General features: G+C 35.8%; 1 pseudogene; it reads right to left on the minus strand.

Annotated features, from left to right (window-relative positions):
* Positions 1–2,476: 2,476 nt before the first annotated feature.
* On the minus strand, positions 2,477–3,441 carry LOC107513993 (annotated as a pseudogene).
* Between the last annotated feature and the right edge of the window lie 5,941 nt (positions 3,442–9,382).

Here is a 9,382-nt window from a genome sequence, read left to right on the forward strand (position 1 = left end):
GACACTATGAAATGGAAAAAAAAAATTACAATAAAACCAAATTTGAAAAAGACTAATAAAATTGCTAAATCTTTGGTGAAGAGAACAATAACAATGAAAGAAGGCACAAATAAACAAGTCTAGGCATGGAAAGGGGAATGTAGTATAGAACCACCAAGATTAAATATAAATGTAAGAATGTTATGAACAACTAGATGAAATCTAATTGAAATAAATAAATTCCTAGAAAAATAACTTTTCAGGACAAATCTGAGAAGAAATAGAAACTCTGAACAGTCTTGTAACCCCAAAATTAATTTAATCAATAATTTAAAATCTTTCTACAACTAAAATATTAGACAATGATCATTTTACAGAAAAATTCTATCACAGTTGATAAAGAGATCATTCCAATATTTCATAAACCCTGAGGATAAAAAAAGGACTAATCCTCAGTTCATTTTATGACTCTAGCAAAACATTTAATAACAACAAAAAAATTTCCCCTACCTCAAAACTCCATATTTATACACAAAACACTCGGGGCTTCTGCCCATGACCAAAGAATGCTAAAGACCCCAGGAGAAGTCATGTAGGGCCACAGTAGTCTAATCCCTTTACACTAGTGTGACATGGAAATATTCCATTTTCTCTGAGTGTTAGGATGACAACCCTATAAATCAACATGAATAAATTTTGAAAACATAGTGTCAAGAGAAAATTGTAAGTTACTGAAGAATATAAACAATTCAATGTCATTTACATGAAGTTCAAAAGTAGACAAAAGTAAATGATGACATTTGGTAGAATTACATGTATAAAAAATACAAAGAAATGAAAACAAATAGCGAACATAAAATTCAGGAGACAGATATTGTTGGAAAGACAGAGAAAGGGGTACATTTATGCAGAAGAGGAAGGGGGCTGTCCACAGTATTGGTAACTTCTGTCTTAAGTTGGGTGACAGGAAAATAATTTTTGTTTGTCATGCTTTATAATTGGAATATATATTATATTACATGCTGTTTATTTTGGGGTCTTACATGTAGTGCAGTACACAAATCTCAAATCTTAAATGTACAGGTTGATGAGTTTTCATATCTGTATATATCCACATCATATTCTTTTTGTATCACATATTTCATAGTACAAATGTAAACAAAATTTATTTTGAGGTTTACCTGTAATTTGGACATTTTAAAAAATATATTCATTACCAGTAAATCCTTTACCACTTTATTCTTGCTCTAAGAATGTAGCTGCTTTAAGACTAAATCCAGTATTTTTGTTAAAATTTCAGCGGCACTTGAGGGTTATAAGCTCAAAACTGACTTTCTCAGAAAGGAAAACTTTTTCATCCTTAAATAAAAGTCGTCTACATGCTATATCTTTTTATAAATGATCTCGCTCCAACTTTTACATGGAGTGTGTAGTAGGAAGGCTACATAGAAGCACATATAAGGAAGAGCATATAAGCAGCAGAACCCAATGGTTTTTGCAAGAACTATTGAATTTCAATTTCCTCCCACATGCTTCAGGCACCCTCTGTGAATGTGTAGGCAAGCTCTTTAATTTTCACATATATTGTCTTTTTAAAAAAACTCAATAATTCCTTTATTTTAATTTTAAATTAATCACTTGTGGACAACTTTGGGAGTGGTAAAAAATGATTTACAGATATGCCTAAAAGCACTGAACTGACAGCTAAATTGAACGGAAAGTTTCTTAGGGCAGTTCTCATTTTGTCATTTACTCCAATTAAACTCAAGGTCGTTATACCTCATCTCTTTCTTGAGCTGTGGAAGCTCCAACTGGGGAATTGAGAGATGACTACCAGTTAATCTCCATTTCCATTTTTCTGCAAGCTTGCGTTTGGAGAGATGAGCTCCAGAAAATAAAAAGTAGGATATTAAACATTTGAAGCAACATAAAGTGACCCCAAAATAAAAGGATGGAACCAATTCTTTAGGTTAGAAATTGCTCACAAGTCAGAGCTGCTTTTAATCAGAATTGGTGTCTGTGAAAATGCATTGAGTAGATAGTAGTTATGCAAACAAAACACTGAACAAGGGCCTGGGTTATGGGCCTACTTCCCAAATAACCAAAATCATAAATCAAAAGTAACCAGTAAGTGCTAATTTGTAGGGAAACAAATGTAGCAGGTGACAAAAAAAAACTACATATATATAATTTATATTATATATAAATATATATAATATATATTTATATATAATACTAAAGTTATTAAGGTAGAAAAGAAATCAAAACACTTTAGAATCAGAATCACAGAGATCTAACTAGTCTAATCGTCCCAGTGTATAAATAAGAAAATGTGTGAATAATCACTGACATTGTGCATTAGTATGAAAGGAATAATTTTAACTCTGAAGCAATACAATGTTTTTTTAACATTTTCAACTTTATATCAAATTAGATAACAATTACATATATATCATAAAATTAATAAAGCAAGCAGATTTTTCTACATAATTCATGTCTAATTTAATAGTCTGTTCACTGATTCTTTGTAGTGAAAAAGGGTATTTTCATTTTGTCCCCATCACTCTGAAGACTAACAACAGACCTTTTGAAATCTTCAACTTCTTTAGTACTGAGGAGTTCTTTTTTATTTACTTCCAGATTTTTCTACGAAGCTTTAATTTGGAGAAGTATTTTCAAGATTTTTTTTTCTCTGCTGAGCTATTTTTCCATATATATTTTTCCATGTCTGCTTCAGTCTTATTTTTCTCTCATTCTTCAGTTTTCCAAAACTCATGGTATAAAACTGTTAGCAGATGCATTGCATAATCATAATTTCATCTCTTTAAAGGACACCTACCTGTCTTGATGGTAAACACATCTGTGTTCTTAACAGTATTTCTCTCTTATAAGTTTAATAAGTTTCTTCTTTGCATGATCATCTAAATTCAAACTGGAAAGTTTAACCCTTAGGTGACTACTCGTGCTTTGGGGTTTCGAATAGATGGTCTGATGAGACATAATTAGCTGTATCAATTTCAAATAGAAAATGCTTCTCGCATTTCTCATCACTGTCTAGTATAGCCGGCCACTCATTGTAGAAATCTCTAAGAGCTTCACAGTGCTTTTCAATTGTTACAGAAGTCAGATGCAGAACATTGGGGATCTTTCAAAATTCTAGATTCCCTTCTTTTGCCATGGGCACCCCCCTGTTTTCTGGATAACCTATTCAAATGGGAAGAGGTACCGCAGAGGGTTTAAATGGTGCTGCAACAGGGCAAACACCAGGCCAGTCCTGGTCAACAGCCGTTTCCTCTATCCCAGGAGGTGGTGCCTTCCTTCTCAATGGACTTTCAGGTCTGGATGTTCTTTGAGGCTCAATCTCTGGGCAAGAGTGGCCGGAGACGCAGCAGTGGAGAAGGCATGTAGGGACCTAGGCCCTGGCCGCAGGGCCAGTGACGCAGGGGATGCAGTGGCCACCATGGCTGCGAAGACCTTGCATACATTCTGAATCAAATGCATAACCATTTAAAAAATTTTTCTATTTCAAATATAAGAAATTTAGTATAAGTTTAATTTTTAATATTTTAATCTGTGTATTTCCTGAGGAAAAGTTAACTAAACTTTACCTCAAATCTTCCATTTATATTAAACTTGGATTGCATAATTATCATAATTTTACCTGTTAACTGGAAAAATAGGTCATAACCCAAGCAATGTGACAGCCAGTAAGGCTTGAAGTCATGCAGGGGACGACCAACATGGAGGTTCTTGGCAGCTACTGGAGGGCACGCGATGTACAGGATCAGTGGGAAGAATGAATAAGTTATTCATTTTTCCAGTGAAAAGTCTGTCCTCACAAATTAACTGATTCTGCATAAATATAAGCCCATCTAGTCTTGGTCATTTTTATCAAGGAGAAAAAGATGTCTTTGTCCAAGTGCGGCAGAATGAAGTGTGTCTCCTTTACTTTGCCAAGTTGATATGAGGGCAGACCTCCTGGGTCCTTCAAGATCATGTGCTGCTCACATCTTTAAGTTAGAGAATCATTATATACAGTGTCTTCCTATGAATGTCTTCCTTTCATATGTCTAAGTTGTAATGTGCAAACACCCCGAGTTCAAGCTCATATCTTCTCATTCCTCTAAGTCACGTAGAAAACTGCTTTCTTCATAATGTGTGCTTAATCTTGTTAGTCTGTTAGAGGATGGCAGTTGTAAAAGGTGTCTGCAGGACAAAAGTGTCAGGAGGGAAGGAAGCTGCCTAGTTCTGTCAGAAACCAGCATTGTGTCAGGCATTTTTATATCCTTTGCATAAAATTCACACGATGCAATATAAGATGGGATTGTTATGACTCTTGTTCTTCTTCTTGAGTAAATAGATGCTCACAGAGTTGAAGTTAATTATTTGAGGCCGTGTAACCACTAAATCAGCAGATTTCCAACCATAAATCTCTGACTCCAAAACTCATGCCTCTGTTTTGCTTTTCCCACTGAAATGTTGCCTGCTTGTTGTCTATTTTTATCATGGAGTCCGCTTCAGACAAATAATATCTAATTCTTTCTTCTCAGGTTTTACTGAGATAGGTTAAGAGTAGGAGGTAGTACAGTTTTATTGCTGGGTTTTAGGATTTTTGTATTACAACCAAGTCCTCCACACCCACCTGTGAATAAGAAATTCACACAGCTCCAGCCAGGGCACACAGACTTGATTAGAAGCCTGCTCTATCTGGAAGGGACGTACTAGGAAGAGAATGCCTCCGTTTTGGATGGGGTTCAGTTCCTGGATGATAGAGTTTGTCAAGATAATGAGAACAGTTATTGAGACAGAAGACTAATTTTATCTGCCTTTTTGCCAAGGTTGAAGATGATTGTTGTTCATTAAAGCCTGAGTCAAAACAGAAAAAAGACATTAACCCAGGATCACAAAATCTCGTTCATGAGAGTTGATCTGCTTAGTGATGCATCTGGCTTACAGGAAGTCTTCGGAGATGTCAGAAAGTGGTTGAAAGCAGTGGATAGTCTAGAAGAATTTGCTCAAAGATTAAGCTACATGTGATTAGATCTCAACAGCACAGCCATCCTGAGCCAAGTCAGAGTCTCTTATTTCACAAGATGAGGGTTTCCAGAAGCCTTATCTCTCCTTTCCTATCTTAATGTATGAAATTATAGTATTGGAGGCTCCTTTCTTTGTATTGGAGTCTGTATATTCCCATCAGGTCTACAACATTGTCAGACCTTTTTCCCGATTGGAGCGACAGCCCTCTAACCCGGATCATAAAAGTGGAATGACGGGGAAAGGAGTGTCTGCAGGCGGGATGACAGATTTCCCTGACCTGCCAATTTTATTTAGGGCAGGACCAAATAATAGGTCCTCGGTTGCTGTTTTTGATGTTGTTGTGCCAGTGATGTTAATAGCCTAGCAGAGCACTTCTTTGTGATGGGGAATAGCCACACGGTGCTGAAGGAGTGTGGAAACAGCCTGGGGTTGGCTGGGAAGAAATGCTTCTAGTCAAGCAGGCCTTTCTGCAGGCTCCCCATTACGCTGAGAGCTAGGTATAGAGGGCCTCAAAGGTACCGCTACTGCCAAGTGGTAGATTTGCACCTAGGTACCAGTAGTGAAGATAAATGGTGGTTGCTTCAGACTCCTATGTCCCACACCCTTGTGGCTGCTTCTCTTTTCCAGAGAGTAATATGTTCTATTACATCGCTTGGAAAAATGAAAAAATGATAACAAGCACCACAAATTAAATTAACCTTAGATACACTCTCTGAAAATTGCACTTTTTCAATAGCAGAATTACAGAATTTTAGAGCAGAAAAGAACCTCAGACATTGCCTGATTCAGCTACTCTCATTTTGCAAATGAGGTGACTAGTACAATATTTTAGACCTGTACCAGTTTCCTGATTTTCAACAGAAGTGCACACACAAAAATATTTGTCCTATTTTAAACCTCTTACAGAGAAAACAGACAGAAGAGGTAAAAGTCCTGTACATTCTAAGAAAAACTTAATTAGAATTTTTTATTTTGTGTAGGGAAAATCTTAATAAAATAACTATCATGTTAAGTGCTTGTGGTTATTTTTAAGCATTTAAGAGCAACTGGACATGCCGACCAAATGTGTCTAAGGCTTTGCATGGGTTATTTGAGTTGTCTCTTGAATCAAGCTGATTTAAGATAGGGGATAGCATGATTTGTATTTTGCTTAAGAAACCAAGGGTCTCACTGATGATAGTGAAAGAATCTGCTATATTATCATGTTATGATTTTCAAATCATTGCTCCCAGTAAAGAAAACAATTGAGATCTATATCTCTATCTCTATCTATATCTATGTGTATGTCCATATCTATATCTACCTCCATAGCACATACATATGTGCTCTCTCTTTCTCTCTCTATGTATATACACACATACATATATATACATATACACAAACATACATATGTGTGTGTGTGTATAAAACATGTGCACACACATAAATCCACAGCACAAAGATGAAGATTTCTAAGTTAGCATGGTAGCCAATAAGCGGCACATGATAGGGTTGCTCACATCTTTCTATTGAAACACCAAAGATCAAGTTAAGTAGAAGTCAATATGAAACTGTATGATGAGCATAAGTTTAATTATATCATAAAACATACCTTTATATATGTGCGTGTGGATATATATCTACCAATGCTTCAATCTTCATCATAATAGAATAGGTTATATGTGATTAAAAAAATGTCAAAATTTCAGTGATTTAACACAATAAAAATTTATTTCTCACGAAACTAATATGCCGATTGCTCAGACTTCTTTTGTGACTCCATCACCTTGGATGTAAGGCCTCCAAGATTTCAATAGTGGAGAGGAAAAAAAAACAGAAAGAGGCATGTAGCTCTAAACTGCCTTGGCCTTCGGGTAGCCAGTGTCACTCCCACACATCGATCATTAGCTGGAACGAGTCACACAGGACAGAACTGCAAGCAGGTCTGGAAATGAAAGGAGCTCATGAATAGATGGTGAATTTTACTATTTTTGCCACTAAGCTTTTAACCACAACCTGGAAGCTCAGAGATCATGATTCACTCCATTGAATACACTTAATTCTAATTATAAAAAAAAATCTAGTTGTTCTATGATTCATCTTGATATTGTGTAACTTATGAACTAAATTACAAAATAAATCATCACAGCATACACTATGTTTAAAAAGTGGAGGAAGGGATAAAAAAAGAATAATATAATTAGTTAAAAATCTAGAATATAAATATGTCACAGAAAGAAATAAAATATAGATTAATATTACATTCCTACTTCTACAGTTGTTCATAAGGCTGTAGTTGCTTTAATGATTTTTCTTTTTCTATTCCTTATTCTAAGTTCCTATATCCTCAGCCAGCACTAAAAAAGGTCAGGTTTCTATTCCTGGTAGGGAGACTCAACACTTCATTCCAAGAATTGCTGAGACCTGTGATAGCCCTGTTTATATATTGCTTATAGATGTCAATTAACTTTCTCTCTAGACATGGAACACTGAGAACTGGCCTAGGCATGGCCTCTTCCCCTGATGTGTTCCCTTTTATGCCATAGTGTAGGGATAAACATCTGTGTACAGTGACCCTCTCTGTTCCACACTCATGGTGTGGCATAAGGAGCCTTAAGTGAGCAGATAGCAGTCGTCAGCACTGAACTGTAGAATATTCGTGACAACCCATGCTGACAGAATTTGTTCCTTAGAAACTAATATCCAAGTTACAGAGCAAAAGGAAGTCAGTTTTTTTAAAAAAATAGTATGAGGTGCTTCAACAATTTTTTTTCACTTTTGTTTGGGCAGGATTTGTATTCTGACAATGGAAGAAATCAGGCAATATATTGGCCCCTGAGACTGAGCCTACTTTAACCTGGAGGCTCTTGCCCCAACCTGAAAAAGAGTCTCTCAGTCAGTGTTCAATGAGGTTTCAATAAGTCATTCTATTTGCACTTAAGCTAGTTGCTATATTGGAAATAAGTACACGGTGAGATTGGTAAAACTTGTGTGTATCAGCTCATTGCATCACTTCTTTGAAAAATTAGTTCTATGAGTTAGGGAATTTATGAGCTCTACTTGGGGTGTAGGAACAGGAAAGACAATTGAGCCCACCTTACAACAAAATGAAGCCTGACAAACTGTAAGTTCATGACTTTTTAAATCCCTCCTCAGGACCCTGGGATGACAGGCAACCAGTTAGCCTGAACTGTCAAGAGAGACGGCACCTTCGGAGAGCGATGGGACATGGTGCACTTGCTTACCTGAGGCAGACACAGCTGGACACTGGTAAGAACAGAGTTAGAATTGTTAACAAAAAACAAAACAAAACGAAAAACAGATACCGAACCATAGATCCAAGAAGCTCAGAGCACACAAAAGATAAAAACATATTAAACAAAACAAAACAAAACACCTACACATCTCATATTCGAAGTGCTAAAAAATAAAGACAAAGAGAAAATCTTGAAGGCAGGCAAAGAAAAAAGACACACTACACAAAAAGTAACAAAGGTAAGATTTACAACAGAACTTGTCTGAAACCATGCCAACAAGAAGACAGTGGAGTAGCATCTTTAAAGTGCTAAAAAGAAAAATAACCTATTAACCCAGAATTCTATATGCAGGGAAAATATCTTTCACAAATAAAAGAGAAATAAAGATTTTTTTCCTCAAGCAAATAAAAACCAAGAGAATCCATTGCCATCAGACCAACACCACAAAAATGTTAAAACTAAGTTATTTGGGCAGATAATACCAGATAGAAATTTGCATTTACAGAAGAAATAAAGTGTTATAAATGAAAATAAATTTTTAAATAAATTTATTTTCATACTTTTAATTGTTCCAAAAGAAAACTGTCTAAAGCAATAACAGTAGCAATGTATTGTGCTTTTATACCACATATAAAAGCAAAATGTATGACAAAAATAGCACAAGGGATGAGAGAGAGAAATTGGGAATATCCTGTTGTAAGGTCCTTAAACACTTGGGGAAAAGCCACTTTGAAAGGATTCTATACCAAGTATCTTACAGACCTGTACAGGCACTAGAGAAGCTTTTAATCCTCAGAAGTTCAAGGTAAGTTATTTTCTCTCAAATCTGACGATAAAATTATCAGCAAATGAAGAATGTTGGTAGTTTAGTTTCTTACAAGACATTTAGCTTCAACCTTTTTTTTTTTTACCATCTTTTATTGGCTGAGACAATAATTTTGTGCAAGCCAACCATGGAAGTTCACTGATAATGAAAATTACTAACTGGCAGCTCTAGCGTATTTCCTATCAAAGGCATTTCCTGGGCCTTGGCCTCATGAGTAAGAGAGAGATTTGAGGAGAACCCAGGTCTGGGTATCATCCAAATTTACAAAATGACAACAAGTATTGTAGCCTCCCAACTGTGTGGG

The sequence above is a fragment of the Rousettus aegyptiacus genome, unplaced genomic scaffold, assembly GCF_014176215.1.
Source record: "Rousettus aegyptiacus isolate mRouAeg1 unplaced genomic scaffold, mRouAeg1.p scaffold_m13_p_18, whole genome shotgun sequence".
Classification (NCBI taxonomy): Eukaryota; Metazoa; Chordata; class Mammalia; order Chiroptera; family Pteropodidae; genus Rousettus; species Rousettus aegyptiacus.